Raw genomic sequence first — 16,174 nt, 5'->3', positions numbered from 1 at the left:
GTGCCAAATAAATAATCATAATTACGAAAGGCTTTGATAAATTAAATTGAGAAAGACAATTTCCATGATCAATGAGTCACTAAAGATAGGGCATAAATTTAAGATCAACTAAGGGAGAAGGTAGTGAATTGTTAGGACATGGAATGCCTCTGAGAAACAGTGGCTGAAACAGAATCCACAATAACTTTTAAATAGGAAGTGGATAAATGTTTGAAAAAATAATATATTTGTTATATTTTTCATGGGTTGTGGGCATTGCTGGCATGACCAGCATTTACTGTCCATCTTTAATTGCTCTTGAGAAGATGGTGGTGAACTGCCTTCTTGAATTATTGCAGTCCATGTGGTGAAGATATATCCACAGTGCTGTTGGAAAGGGAGTTCCGGAATTTTTATCCAGCAAACGTGAAGGAAAGACGATTATTTCCAAGTATTTATAAAGGCATAGGGGAAAGGACAGGATAGCTCTTTCAGAAAGCTAGCACGTTGGTCCAAAAAGTCTCCCTTCTACGTTGTAACTATCCGTGATTCTAAAGGTAGCAGTTGCCCACATGTCTCTGTAACACCATTGTGAATGATAATTGGACTTTGCTACCACCACCAGAACTTCTCCATTAAATTGTGAGCTGAGAACTACTGCCTCACCATATTTTGTCTTCTCCAGCCATGCATATTACAGGTCAAGCTTTCCATTCAGATTAGAAGAGATTCCCGACTGAAATTCTATGTGGCCCAAACTCTGAGCTGCAAAATGCATACAATCTTGTGCCATGGGCCAGCTCATTCCCTTTTTGACCTTTTTCAGAAAATTCGAGCTTATACCTCAGCACTTATATTATGACCCATTTGGAACTAAATGGCTGGCAGTGCTTTTTGTTTTGTCACATATGTCACCTTTCAAGCTAAATAATGTTTGCACAATATTCTAAGCAACTTTGTGACATTCTGGTGTCCTGTAAGCCATTTATATTTATTTTGCCTGCCTTTTTGGATAAATGGTGTGATCAGCTGATACTGGAGTGGAAAAAAGGAACACATTTTCACCACAACAGCAATCCAAGTTAATGTTCTGTGCACCGTTAGCTAAAATTCAGCCCCCAGTCTCATTACTGAGCAAAAATAAATGTGACTGCCAAAAGTAACTACAAATATAAGAAAAATGTTTAATAGAGTTAATATCTGGCACAAGATTAGAGCATCTTAATCATGCATACCCATGAAGCAATTTAACATCGTGACATTATTCTACATCAGGAACAAATTGTTCTTACATTCTGTGTGACTTATATTAGTTATGGGCATCAAATTTAAGCTGATTTGCAAATAGAAACTGCATGTCAGTACTTATCCTGTTAACAATTAAATAAGCATTTATTTTATTCTTGTATTTATCTGAATTAACTCCTAATTATCTTTAAATACTAAATAAGACTTCTATAGTCAGGCGCTGGGAGCAAAATCTTTGGAATGTGTGCTGGGATGGGAGAGAGGTCCTTTATAGGGAAGGATGTGATAAGATGGGCCAAATGATCATCCTTGTCTGCATCTATCTCGTGGCTGTGGCTGTATCCTCAGTCCAGGTTTCAATGTGACCATTTTGGCTGCTTATCTGTAATGTGTGTTTTATAAATGCTCTTTCATGTACATAAATGAAGACAAGGAGTCACTTTCTATATTACAACATAATCCTGTCACGGAGACTGATAATCTTGGTAAAAAATGAAGAAATTCTCCACCCCCATCCACCTACCGCATGAAGTTCAACTCATTGATATACTCATTCATACAGTGAAGATGATAATAGTCTTCTTATACCAAGTGCAGCACAATTCATTACTTGAATCCATCTGAAGCTGAGAAGGAATTGCCTCTTAAATCAAATTACATTTTTTTTTCAGGCAGGCAGATTTTGAGGCTTCCTAACTGATGGAAATGAGTTGAAAGTACCCTAAAAATGGTGAGGAGTGACATACTTTTGCTATGATCATCACAATCTTCCCTGGACCTACCAGCTGATCTAAGTCATGCTGTATGCCAATATAAAGTGCAAATTAGAGTCCTATGATGTATTTTTCTAGGGCTAAGAGGGGCAGGAGTGGTTTTCTCAGATCTATAAATCCGGTCTGGAATCCTGCCATTCTGGAGAAACCCAACCAACCGCTCTGACCATCCTCTTGAAATCAGCTTCTCTCCCATGACCCTACCTTCTACTCGCCCCAGAAGTTGATTGTCTTCCAAATATTGCAACACCCTATAGCGGGCATGCTGCCACAGGGTGACAACATCGGCTAATGGATTAAGCCTCCCGGCTGGAATATTGAGTGGAAAGTTGGTACATTCCACCATTAAAAGTCCACTTAAGTTCACTGAAGCTCTGCTGACCATAGCCTAACTTGCACTAAGTCCCATTCAATAATCATCCCTTTGCTCCCTGACCTATCTTGGTCCAAATGGTCCCTACATTGGCCTACTGGTCCACAACTCCCACAATTTTAAAATTCTCCATCTTCCTTTCAACTCTCTGAATGGCCTTGCCCTTTCTCATCTAAGCAATCTCTTTAAATCTTACAACACACTGAAATTCCTCTGCTCCTTCTATTCCGGCTTCTTGTGTATTCTGATTTTCATTGATCCACCGCTGGTGGCCATGCTTTCAGCTGTGTGGACTCCAAGTTCTGGAATTGCCTCCCTAAAACTCACAGCCTCTCCACCTCTCTCTCTGCTTTAAGATGCTCATTAAAACTGACCCTTGGACCAAGCTTTTGGTCACCAGTCCTAATATTTCCTTACACAGTGTCAAATTTTGTTTGATTAAAAACTCCTGTAAAGTGCATTGGGTAATTTTCCTATGTTAAAGGCAGTATATAAATGCTGTTATTGTTGAGGTGCAAATCTACCCCAGCAAGTCTAATCAAGTTTTAATTGAGTTACTGCCAAATTTGTAAATCCTAATTAATTCCATGGTTGTTCTGCACAGTGCTATTCTTCATAATGAGCTTTTTGTCCATTTACCAAGTATTCAGACAATGCAATTAGTTATATTCATTGTTTCAGTGCTAATTCTTTGAGGGATTATACGAATAAATGTTTTATTATTTATAGTTTTTGCAAGTGTATCCATGCAATTCTGAACAATTTTCTGATTCAGCAGATTCATGAGCTGGAACAATTTGCATTTTTTCATTAAAATCATTAACTTGTTAAAACGTTCTGCAAAGGCACTTGTAACATTTTCCACAATGCATTTAGTCATTTGTACATTGATGCATTGCCATAGCAACCAATCATGTAAATTTGTGAGCTCTGTGATCTGTGTGCAAAGTTATTTCAAGGCAGGGTGAGAACAAATTGGAAGATGCAAACTGCAACAACTATAACTTGCATCTCCTCAAATAATGACGAAGATCTCAGCGAGTTCAATAGGGTGGAATAAAGGTTGAGACTAAGCAACCTGAAAAGAAAGAAAAATAATTAAGAGGGTTGAAAACACAGTCAAAGATTTTAGGAGTCCTTGGAAAGCAGGGAGGTTGTTGGCAATGTGGAGAGGTTTTGGGAAGAGAATTGCTACCCAGACAGCAAGAGTATGGTGGCCTGAAGAATAGCGACTAATGGTAAAGGACAATTAGTCAGGAATGAGGAGTAACTTGATAAAAGCAAAAAACTGCGGATGCTGGAAATCCTAAACAAAAACAAAAATACCTGGAAAAACTCAGCAGGTCTGACAGCATCTGCGGAGAGGAACACAGTTAACGTTTCGAGTCCGTATGACTCTTCAACAGAACCAATCAAAAATAGAAAAGAGGTGAAATATAAGCTGGTTCAAGGCGGGGTGGGACAGGTAGAGCTGGATAGAGTGCCAGCGATAGGTGGAGATAACCAAAAGATGTCACAGATAAAAGGCCAAAGAGGTGTTGACAGTGGTGATATTATCTAAGGAATGTGCTGATAGGTGACATTAAGGGTAGAAAGCAGGACGAGCAAGGTACATATAGCCCTAGTGGGGGTGGGGTAGGGGGAAGGGATCGAAATAGGCTAAAAGGTAGAGATAAAACAATGGATGGAAATACATTTAAAAATAATGGAAATAGGTGGGAAAAGAAAAATCTATATAAATTATTGGAAAAAAGGGGGATCGGAAAGGGGGTGGGGGTGGAGGAGAGAGTTCATGATCTAAAATTGTTGAACTCAATATTCAGTCCGGAAGGCTGTAAAGTGCCTAGTCAGAAGATGAGGTGCTGTTCCTCCAGTTTGCGTTGAGCTTCACTGGAACAATGTAGCAGGCCAAGGACGGACATGTGGGCATGAGAGCAGGGTGGAGTGTTGAAATAGCAAGCGACAGGGAGGTCTGGGTCATGCTTGCGGACAGACCGAAGGTGTTCCGCAAAGCGGTCACCCAGTCTGCGTTTGGTCTCTCCAATGTAGAGGAAACTGCATTGGGAGCAGCGGATACAGTATACTAAGTTGAGGGAACTGCAAGTGAAATGCTGCTTCACTTGAAAGGAGTGTTTGGGTCCTTGGACAGTGAGGAGAGGGGAAGTAAAGGGGCAGGTGTTGCACCTTCTGCGGTTGCATGGGAAGGTGCCGTGGGAGGGGGTTGAGGTGTAGGGGGTGATGGAGGAGTGAACCATGATGTCTTGGAGGGAACGATCCCTGCGGAATGCCGCCAGGGGGGGTGAAGGGAAGATGTGTTTGGTGGTGGCATCATGCTGGAGTTGGCGGAAATGGCAGAGGATGATCCTTTGAATGTGGAGGCTGGTGGGGTGATAAGTGAGGACAAGGGGGACCCTATCATGGTTCTGGGAGGGAGAGGAAGGTGTGAGGGTGGATGCGTGGGAGATGGGCTGGACACGGTTGAGGGCCCTGTCAACCACCGTGGGTGGAAAACCTCGGTTAAGGAAGAAGGAGGACATGTCAGAGGAACTGTTTTTGAAAGTGGCATCATCAGAACAGATGCGACGGAGGTGAAGGAACTAAGAGAATGGGATGGAGTCCTTACAGGAAGCGGGGTGTGAGGAGCTGTAGTCGAGGTAGCTGCGGGAGTCAGTAGGCTTGTAATAAATATTGGTGGACAGTCTATCACCAGAAATTGAGACAGAGAGGTCAAGGAAGGGAAAGGAAGTGTCAGAGATGGACCATGTGAAAATGATGGAGGGGTGGAAATTGGAAGCAAAATTAATAAATTTTTCCAGGTCTCTCTCTCAGTTCCTTCGCCTCCGTCGCATCTGTTCTGATGATGCCACTTTCAAAAACAGTCCCTCTGACATGTCCTCCTTCTTCCTTAACCGAGGTTTTCCATCCACGGTTTTTGACAGGGCACTCAACCGTGTCCGGCCCAAACACTCCTTTCAAGTGAAGCACATTTCACTTGCACTTCCCTCAATTTAGTCTATGTGTTCACTGCTCCCAATGCGGTTTCCTCTACATTGGAGAGACCAAATGCAGACTGCGTGACCGCTTTGTGGAACACCTTCGGTCTGTCCGCAAGCATGACCCAGACCTCCCTGTCGCTTGCCATTTCAACTCTCCACCTTGCTCTAATGCCCACATGTCCATCCTTGGCCTGCTGCATTGTTCCAGTGAAGCTCAACGCAAACTGGAGGAACAGCACCTCATCTTCTGACTAGGCAATTTACAGCCTTCCGGACTGAATATTGAGTTCAACAATTTTAGATCATGAACTCTCTCCTCCACCCCCACCCCCTTTCCGATCCCCCTTTTTTCCAATAATTTATATAGATTTTTCTTTTCCCACCTATTTCCATTATTTTTAAATGTATTTCCATCCATTGTTTTATCTCTACCTTTTAGCCTATTTTGATCCCTTCCCCCCACCCCACCCCCACTAGGGCTATCTGTACCTTGCTCGTCCTGCTTTCTACCCTTAATGTCACCTATTATCACATTTCTTAGATAATATCACCACCTTCAACACCTCTTTGGCCTTTTATCTGTGACATCTTTTGGTTATCTCCACCTATCACTGGCCCTCTATCCAGCTCTACCTGTCCCACCTCCCCCCCCCCCCCTTAAACCAGCTTATATTTCACCTCTTTTCTATTTTTCCTTAGTTCTGTTGAAGAGTCATACGGACTCGAAATGTTAACCGAGTTCCTCTCCGCAGATGCTGTCAGACCTGCTGAGTTTTTCCAGGAGTAACTTGATGTTGGATGGCGAAATGTGTATGCAGGAATATACAATTATCTCAAATCTATGGATTTGTGTCAGCTGTGGCTCAGTTGATAGCACTCTTGCTTCTGAGTTTCAAGGTTCTGGGTTCAAATCCCACTCACATTAGCACAAAAATCAAGGCTGACACTCTAGTGCAACCCAGAGGGTTGCACCATTGGAGGCATGCTGTATTTCTGATGAGAGTTTAAACTTAGACTCCATCTGCCTACTTCGGTGGAAGTAAAAAAGACAATGGGACTATTTTGAAGAAGGGCAGGTGAGTTATCCTTGGTATCCTGGCAAATATTTATCCCTCAATCAGTATCACAAAAAACAGATTAGTTGGTCATTATTACATTGTTGTTTGTGGGAGCTTGCTGTGCACACATGAGATGCTGCATTTCCTACATTACAATAGTAACTATTCAAAAAGTACTTCATTGGGTGCAAAGCACTTTAAGCTGTCTGGTGGTGATGAAAACCACTATATAAATGCAAGTTTTTCTTCCTTTTTTGTTAATCTGTTGAAAGGAGGCCATAGAGAGATTTTAAAATGGCTGTGACTTAAAATCATGTGCTAGATCACAGTGAGCTAGTCGATGTTGTAAGGTTGTATGTTGTCTCATGAAGAGTTCTAGAGGCTTCTATAGTTGAATGATAAATGTTAATAACACATAACTATATACATATATACAGGATACAGTCCTGACTAGGTGCTATCTTCATGTCTTCTACTAGACTCACTCTTACACTCTACTACTTCCATGTGACTCTTTATATCATAATGTTGGGGGTACTGTATCCCCAGCCCCAGGTTAACCCTTATACTCCTGAATAACCTAATACTGCACCTCCCCAGAAGTCTTTACCCAAATGTATTTACAATAATAATTACATTCTAACTCTTCTCCCCGCCAAGTCTCTGACTTCACAGATTCAGACGGTCTGAAGGTTTTATGACTCTTCCAGATCTTGTTATTTTCAAGTCTGGTGGAGAGGTAGTCTCAACTGGTTTGGGCTGACATTGTTAGTCTGGAATTGAAGTTTTAGACAAGGTGTTTCGAATACTCGGGTGTCGACATCTGGTTCATTTACCGCGCTTCTTAGCATTGTATTTTTCTTTGTCAACCACCTGTCTTCCTTGGTCGGATAGCATAGGCTTATCCCTCTCCTTTTGGAGGGAATGTTCACTCTGTTCATTCATAGAGTGGACTCAGGATTTCTTTGTTGGCGGAGTCTACCATGTTCTTCCTGGAAGTTGAAGTTTTAGCTCCCTTATGTTTATATGTTCCTCAGCCTGCAGTTTGGTTTCTAACGCTGTGCTCTGTTTCTTTGTGTGCACTTGTGCCTCCCTGAGTTTTGTCTTGATGAGGTGGTGTTAGTTGCTTCTCCCCTGCTTCAGGATCAGCTTCATGTTGTGCGTGTGAGCTTGAAGCTCCAGCTTCGTTGCTGTAGATTTTCCTGGCTCTGTGACAGAAAACTGAAGTTTGAACTCAACCTTCTGCTGCTGCTCCATCTCCTCTGCATCTTCTGTTTTCAGTAAGTTGGTGCTCACTGGTGGTTTGGATGGTCTGACCAAGGAAGAGTATTTTCTGCCGTCTGCAAGGGAGCTGGAATAACCACTTCTGCAAAGAGTGATGACAATTCCGAACTGAAGCCCCAGTCGAGATTAGCACTGCCGGATGTCTTGGGAGTCTCCAATTCAGTGTAGTTGACCACAGTGCTTGTTTTCACGTCTTCTGCTGTTTTGAGGAGGTTGAGGGCAACACAGGCATTTCTGCTCAGTAGAGAAAAGGGTTGATTACGATTATTTGCTTGTTGCCATACCAGAGTGGCTCTTGAGTCATGCCTACGACTGGTAGTTGGATTCCTCTGGGACCATACAGTAGTGTGTCTGCTGTCCATAGCCAGAGGTCCTTTTAGCCTTAGTTCCTGATCTGACAGGACCATCTCACTGGCTCCTGTGGCTAATTTGAAATTCATGAGGTGATCATTTACAGATATGTCAGCATTCCAAAATGTGAACCTGGAATCCTTAATTTCTCCCAAGAAGCTTTGTTGGACTTCTTCTTGGTGTGAATCATCTATCTCATGGACTCGTTTTGGATCCTCCCCATGTCTCGAGATTTTGGACTTACACATCTCTCCAAAGTGCCCCAGGCGGTTGCAGTAAAAACACTGCACAGCGATTGCTGGACACTGCTCGGGCCTGTGAGGTATTTCGGTGCCAAGTGCTGACATGGTCTGCCACCTTTGCTTGGGTATTGCTTTCCTTCCCCTGGAGTCTCTCTGCCCTTTTGTTGCTTTATAAGCTGGACTGTTAGGGTTGCTCTGTAACATGGTTTAACTTCATCATGCAAAATGGATCGGTTTTGCTGGCAGACTTCCGATTGTCTGATAATTTGGATGCTTTATCCAAACTCAGATCATCTTTAGATTAGGTTACATCTGAAAGGTATCATTGGTCACTTCCACTACTATTCAATCTCTTATGAGCTCTGACTTAAGTTCACCATAGTCATAGACTTCAGCCAATCTGTAAAACTCATTTATGATACAGTCTATGGATCCCCTGAGCTTTTAGGACCTCCTGTTAAATTTTGCTCTCTACAGAATTTTATTGTTTCTTAGGTTAAAGTAAGTGTCAAAAGACTTCATGACCTCTTCAAAGTTATTGGAAGATTCATTTATTCCTTGTCTGGCAATTACATCATCAGTTATTGGACCTACTGAATATAATAATGTATTCACTTATTCAGGCTGTTTTCTTATTCAAGCCTGATGCAATCATTTTTCTTAAAAATCTCCTTCTCCATAATGCCCAATTTTGCACTTGGTCTAGCCCTTCCATCTGCCTTAATTGGTTTGGCCGTGTTAATTTATCATTCTAGGCAGTTTTCAGCGTGCGGGAGTATAGTTTTAATTTTCTTTTAATGGTTGTGCCGATGTTTTGCTCTGACTTCTCTTTAAATTTTTTTTTCAATCGTGTGTGGTCGCCATATATCATGGTGCCATCTCTGGATTCGGGCTGCAGTGTTCTTCAAGATGCGCTTGTTTAAACAATTGGTGTGCCCGTACTGCCCGATTATTGTGCCGAATTTAAAAGTTGGTGAAGGCAAACAATGTTTGGGAGATATAAAAAGTGATGTTGGTAGTAAATAAGAGACTTGTCACTGAACAGTACGCCAACATTTCCATAACTCTGGATTTGGTCTGAGTTGGCAACTGAGAATGTTAATGAAGATGAGCCCAGAAGACAGAGCTCTGCAGTATATTATGCTCTCTAGCAGCAGATGACATAACTCTGCATCTGACTCTCTAATGAACTATTTTTTTATTCATTCTTGCGATGGAAATGGCACAAACAAAGTAGCATTCATTTACCAATCTTAGCTGCTCTGAAGGTATTAAGAGTCAATCACATAGGGCAGGATTTTTCGCTTGGCACGCGGGTGCGTGCCTGGCATGCCTGGGCATGGAATAGCGTGTGATGACATCGGGCGAGCGTCCTGATGTCATCGCGTAATCACACGATATTTCGGTCGGCGGGCACGCGCGAGAGTTGGCGGCGTGCCTGCTGACAATTAAGAGGCCTATTAAAGCCATTAATGTAGTAATTGACCTGGATTTTTCACTGCCTGTCTAACGGGTGGACAGATTGGCCAGGCAGCCTTTGGATTTTTGAGGAAACCTCATCCAGGGGCGGGATGAGGTTTCCGATGCTAATTTTAAAAAAAATTAAAATGTTTGGGCAGAGTTTTTATCATCAATATGTTTAGGTGAGTGATTCATATGGGTGGAAATTTTTTTTCGCAATTTCATAATGTTTAATTTTGGATTTAAAATTCTTCAGTTCCGTGAGGCAGCTCTCTGCCTTCAGGGAGCTTTCATTGTGCGCTCCCCCTGCGCCTGCGCTGACTTCAGCGCTCGCCCTCTTCCTGCCCCCGCTCCAGCAGTGCTGGGCCTTTCAGTGTGCCTTTCACACTGGAGGCTCGTTTCCAGGTCACTCCCAGGAAATTCGCCCGCCTGACAACCCAAAAATCCTGCCCATAGTGTGGGACTGAAGTCACAAGTAGGCCAGTCCTAGTAGCGTGGCAGGTTTGATGAATATTTGCGAACTACATAGTTTTTTAGAACAGTCACCAGTCACTTTTTTCTGCTACCAGCCCATAGGTTGCTGTACTTATTTAATGCAATGTCACAACTTGCCTTGGTGAGAATCAAACGCATTCCTCTGGGCTGCTGCCCCTGTAAAGACAGTTACCCACAGCACTGCCAGTTAGTACAACAATACCTGCACATATGTTTGGTGTTTATTAGATAGAATCCCCTGGGCCTATGCGAAGAAATTCATCTCTTCCCCTGCTGTCTGTTTAGGGCAAGATGTTTGGCTCCATCAGAGTATCATCTTCCATACATCCAGCAGATTGTGGTTCTCTGAAGCTGATGTTTAGATTTGCAAGGCTGTAACTGTTTTGTTGCTGGGTTGTTACTGGAATAATTGTTACATCGAAAAGTTGTTGTCTTGACTCACAGCCTCCTACCAGGACTAGCGGACCGCCTTCAGTAATGCAAATGGTGAGGGGAACCAAAATCGCATGCATCAAAAAATTAAGAAAAACAGTCAATAAAGATCCTGAACATGACTTATCCATTAAGTGAACTTCTGAATGAGTGCTGTTACCTAATAACTGTGGACATCCATTTTACTTGGATCTGATTATGAAAGAAGGTATTTTTTTTATTCATTTGTGGGATGTGGGCACGCTGGCTGGGCCGGCATTTATTGCCCATCCCTAATTGCCCTTGAGAAGGTGGTGGTGAGCTGCCTTCTTGAACTGTTGCAGTCCACGTGGTGTAGTTACACCCACAATATTGTTAGGAAGGGAGTTCCAGAATTTTGACCCAGTGACAGTGAAGGAATGATGGTATATTTCCAAGTCGGGATGGTGAATGGCTTGGAGGGGAACTTCCAGGTGGTGGTGTTCTCATGCATCTGCTACCCTTGTCCTTCTAGGTGGTAGCGGTCGTGGGTTTGGAAGGTGCTGTCTAAGAAGCCTTGGTGAGTTCTTGCAGTGCATCTTGTAGATGGTACACAATGCTGCCACTGTGTGTCGGTGGTGGAGGGAGTGAACCTTTGTAGTTGGGGTGCTAATCAAGTGGGCTGCTTTGTCCTAGATGGTATCGAGCTTTTTGAGTTTTGTTGGAGCTGCACCATTTTAGGCAAGTGGAGAGTATTCCATCACACTCCTGACTTGTGCTTTGTGGATGGTGGACAAGCTTTGGGGAGTCAGGAGGTGAGTTACTCATCACAGGATTCCTAGCCTCTGATCTGCTTTTGTAGCCACATTATTTATATGGCTAGTCCAGTTCAGTTTCTGGTCAATGGTAACCCTCGAGATGTTGATAGTGGGGGATTCAGTGATGGTAATGCCATTGAATGTCAAGGGGCAATGGTTAGATTCTCTCTTGTTGGAGGTGGTCATTGCCTGGCACTGGCACTTGCCATTTGTCAGCCCAAGCCTGGATATTGTCCAGGTCTTGCTGCATTTGGACATGGATTGCTGCAGTATCTGAGGAGTCGTGAATGGTGCTGAACATTGAGCAATCATCAGCATACATCCCAGTTCTGACCTTATGATGGAAGGAAGGTCATTGATGAAGCAGCTGAAGATGGTTGGGCTGAGGACAATACCCTGAGGAACTCCTGCAGTGATGTCCTGGAGCTGAGATGATTGACCTCCAACAACCACAACCATCTTTCTTTGTGCTAGGTATGACTTCAACCAGTGGAGAGTTTTCGCCTAATTTCCGTTGACTCCAGTTTTGCTAGGGCTCTTTGATGCCACACTCAGTCAAATACTACCTTGATGTCAAGGGCAATTACTCTCACCTCACCTTTGCAGTTAAGCTCTTTTGTCTATGTTTGAACTGAGGCTGTCATGAGGTCAGGAGCTGAGTGATCCCGGAAGAACCTGAACTGAGCGTCAGTGAGCAGGTTATTTCTAAGCAAGTGCCACTTAATAGCACTGTTGATGACCCCTTCCATCACTTTACTGATGATCGAGAGCAGACAGATGTGGCAGTATTTGGCGGATTTGATTTGTCCTTCTTATTGTGGACGAGACATTCCTAGGCAGTTTCCCACATTACGGGTAGATGCCGGTGTTGTAGCTGTACTGGAACAGCTTCACTCGGGGCACGACAAGCTCTGGAGTGCAAGTCTTCAGTACTATTGCTGGAATATTGTCAGGGCCCATAGTCTTTGCAATATCCAGTGCCTTCAGCCATTTCTTGATATCATGTGGAGTGAATTGAATTGACCAAAGATTGGCATCTGTGATGCTGGGGACCTCCGGAGGAGGCCAAGATGGATCATCCATTTGGTTCTTCTGTCTGAAGATTGTAGCAAATGCTTCAGCCTTACCTTTTGCACTGATGTGCTAGGCTCCCCCATCATTGAGGAGGGAGATATTTGTGGATCCTCTTCCTCCAGTGAGTTGCTTAATTGCCAACTACCATTCACGACTGGACTTGGCAGGACTGCAGAGCTTAGATCATATCCGCTGGTTGTGAGATCGCTTAGCTCTCTCTATTACATGCTGCTTATACTGTTTGGCATGCAAGCAGTCCTGTGCTATGGCTTCACCAAGTTGGCACCTCATTTTTAGGTATGCCTGGTGCTGCTCCTGGCATGCCCTCCTGCATTCTTCATTGACCCAGGGTTGATTTCCTGGCTTGGTGGTAATGGTAGAGTAGGGGATATGCCGGGCCATGAAGTGACAGATTATGTTCGAGTACATTTCTGCTGCTGCTGATGGCCCACAACGCTCCATGAATGCCCAGTCATGAGTTGCTAGATCTGTTTGAAATCTATCCCATTTAGCATGGTGGTAGTGCCACACACAAGATTGAGGGTATCCTCAAGGTGGAGATGGGACTTCACCTCCGCAAAAATTGTGCAGTGTTCACTCCTACCAATGCTGTCATGGACAGATGCATCTGTGGCAGGCAGGTTGGCGAGGATGAAAACATGTTTTTCCCTCTTGTTGGTTCCCTTACCACCTGCAGCATGCCCAGTCTAGCAGCTATGTCCTTTAGGACTCAGCCAGCTCGGTCAACAGTGGTGTTTCTGAGCCACTTTTGGTGATGGACATTGAAGCCCCCCCACCCAAAGTACATTCTGTGCCCTTGCCACCCTCAGTGCTTTCTCCAAGTGATGTTCAACATGGAGGAGCACTGACTCATCAGCTGAGGGAGGGCGGTATGTTGTAATTAGCAGGAAGTTTCCTTGCTCATGTTTGACCTGATGCCATGAGACTTCATGGGGCACAGAGTCAATGTTGAGGAATCCCAGGGCAACTCCCTCCTGACTGTATACCTCTGTGACATCACCTCTGCTAGGCCTGTCCTTCCTGTGGGACAAGACATACCGAGGGACGGTGATGGTGGTGTCTGGGATGTTATCTGAAAGATATGATTCCATGAGGATGACTACATCAGGCTGTTGCTTGACTAGTCTGTGAGACAGCTCTCCAAATTTTGGCACAAGCCCCCAGATGTTAGTAAGGAGGACTTTGCAGGGTCAACAAGGCTGGGTTTGCCTTTGTCGTTTCTGGTGCCTAAGTCGATGCCGGGTGGTCCATCCGATTTCATTCCTTATAGACTTTGTAGCAGTTTGATACAATTGAATGGCTTGCTAGGCCATTTCAGAGGGCATTTAAGAATCAACCACATTGCTGTAGTTCTGAAGTCACATGTAGGCTAGACCAGGTAGGGACCAGAACAAAAACAGAATTACCTGGAAAAACTCAGCAGGTCTGGCAGCATCGGCAGAGAAGAAAAGAGTCCACGTTTCGAGTCCTCATGACCCTTCAACAGAACTGAGTATAGTTAGGAGAGGGGTGAAATATAAGCTGGTTTAAGGTGGGGTGGGGGGGGGTGGAGAGAAGTTGAGGGTGTGGTGGTTGTGGGGATAAGCAAGCAGTGATAGGAGCAGATAATCAAAAGATGTCACAGACAAAAGGATCAAAGAGGTGTTGAAGGTGGTGATATTATCTAAGAAAAGTGCTAATTAAGAATGGATGGCAGGACACTCAAGGTACAGCTCTAGTGGGGGTGGGGTGGAAAGACTGACAAGGTATTAGTTGTAGATTTAAAAATAATGGAAATAGGTGGGAAAAGAAAAATCAATATAAATTATTGAAAAAAACAAAAGGGAGGGGGGAGAAACAGGGTGGGGATGGGGGAGGAGGAGTTTAAGATCTAAAGTTGTTGAATTCAATATTCAGCCCGGAAGGCTGTAAAGTGCCTAGTCGGAAGATGAGGTGCTGTTCCTTCAGTTTGCGTTGGGCATCACTGGAACAATGCAGCAAGCCAAGGACAGACATGTGGGCAAGAGAGCAGGGTGGAGTGTTAAAATGGCAAGCGACAGGGAGGTTTGGGTCTTTCTTGCGGACAGACCGAAGGTGTTCTGCAAAGCGGTCACCCAGTCTGCGTTTGATCTCTCCAATGTAGAGGAGATCGCATTGGGAGCAACGAATGCAGTAGACTAAGTTAGGGGAAATGCAAGTGAAATGCTGCTTCACTTGAAAGGAGTGTTTGGGCCCTTGGACGGTGAGGAGAGAGGAAGTGAAGGGGCAAGTGTTGCATCTTCTGCGTGGGCATGGGGAGGTGCCATAGGTGGGGGTTGAGGAGTAGGGGGTGATGGAGGAGTGGACCAGGGTGTCCCGGAGGGAACGATCCCTACGGAATGCCACCAGGGGGGGTGAAGGGAAGATGTGTTTGGTGGTGGCATCATGCTGGAGTTGGCGGAAATGGCGGAGGATGATCCTTTGAATGCGGAGGCTGGTGGGGTGATAAGTGAGGACAAGGGGAACCCTATCATGTTTCTGGGAGGGAGGAGAAGGCGTGAGGGCTGATGCGTAAGTACTAGACCAGGTAAGGACCAGGCCAGGTAAGGACCAGACCAGGTAAGGACCAGGCCAGGTAAGGAGAGCAGATTTCCTTCCCTAAAGGACATTAGTGAAGCAGATTGCTTTTTTACGACAGTCGACAATGGTTTCATGGTCAGGGTTAAACTTTTAATTCCAGATTTTTATTGAATTCAAATTCCACCATCTGCTGTGGTGGGATTCGAACTTGGGTCCCCAGAGCATTACCCTGGTCTCTAGATTACTAGTCCAGTGACAATACCACTACGCCGTTTCATGCATAAATGCTGGGAATTTTCATGCAGGAATTGGGAAACTAATTACATATTTAAATGAAGCTTCTGTCAGTTTCAGCTGGGCCATGTAAATTTTTCAGTCAGCTGGATGAAGGTTCATTGACTACACTTTTGATCAAATACATCTAACCTACGTCTGTAAATTGGGTGAAACCAATCAAAAGTCAAGAATGTAATGCCAGGAATGAGCAATGCCACATAGATAGATGACAGTGGAGAGATTATTGAGGAGGATGGAATGATTGACAGTATTATAACTGCGGAGAAATCATATATGAATCATCTAAGGTTGGCTCAATAGCTTGTTGAACAACTGCCATATCCATTCCAGACCCAATGGTTGCTTCGTCCTAGTTTTAAATTCCTCTGACTTTTTTTCTTCTCCGCATCTGATGGTTTCTGCTGGAATAGAATTCCACAGGCCAACACAAATCTCCAGTTCCTCATTCCAGTAAGCTTGCTGCATCCGTGAGTCTGGACACTGAGTGTTAGCAATCTACCTGATCACTGGGGACCCCACAATCAAACTCAGTATTGTTTTCACTCACCACCCAGCTTGGTTTTGCTATCCTGAACATCATGGAAGATGGTGCATTTGAAAGATGAGAATCAGAGCCATGCACTTCCTAGTAGAGTTAGTTTGTAGATAATGACAAGATACAGGCAATATTATCACTTCCTATCAGTACCCTGGCTGAACCTGTTGATTTAGCACAAAAACCAAGAAACTTTCTGTGATTCAGGACTTGCTACCACCTTGGGCATTTAGCATGTTTT

This window comes from Cetorhinus maximus, chromosome 9 (assembly GCF_964194155.1).
Source record: "Cetorhinus maximus chromosome 9, sCetMax3.hap1.1, whole genome shotgun sequence".
NCBI classification, from domain to species: domain Eukaryota; kingdom Metazoa; phylum Chordata; class Chondrichthyes; order Lamniformes; family Cetorhinidae; genus Cetorhinus; species Cetorhinus maximus.
The sequence above is the reverse complement of the archived record's forward strand: the minus strand, read 5'-3'. Positions refer to the sequence as shown.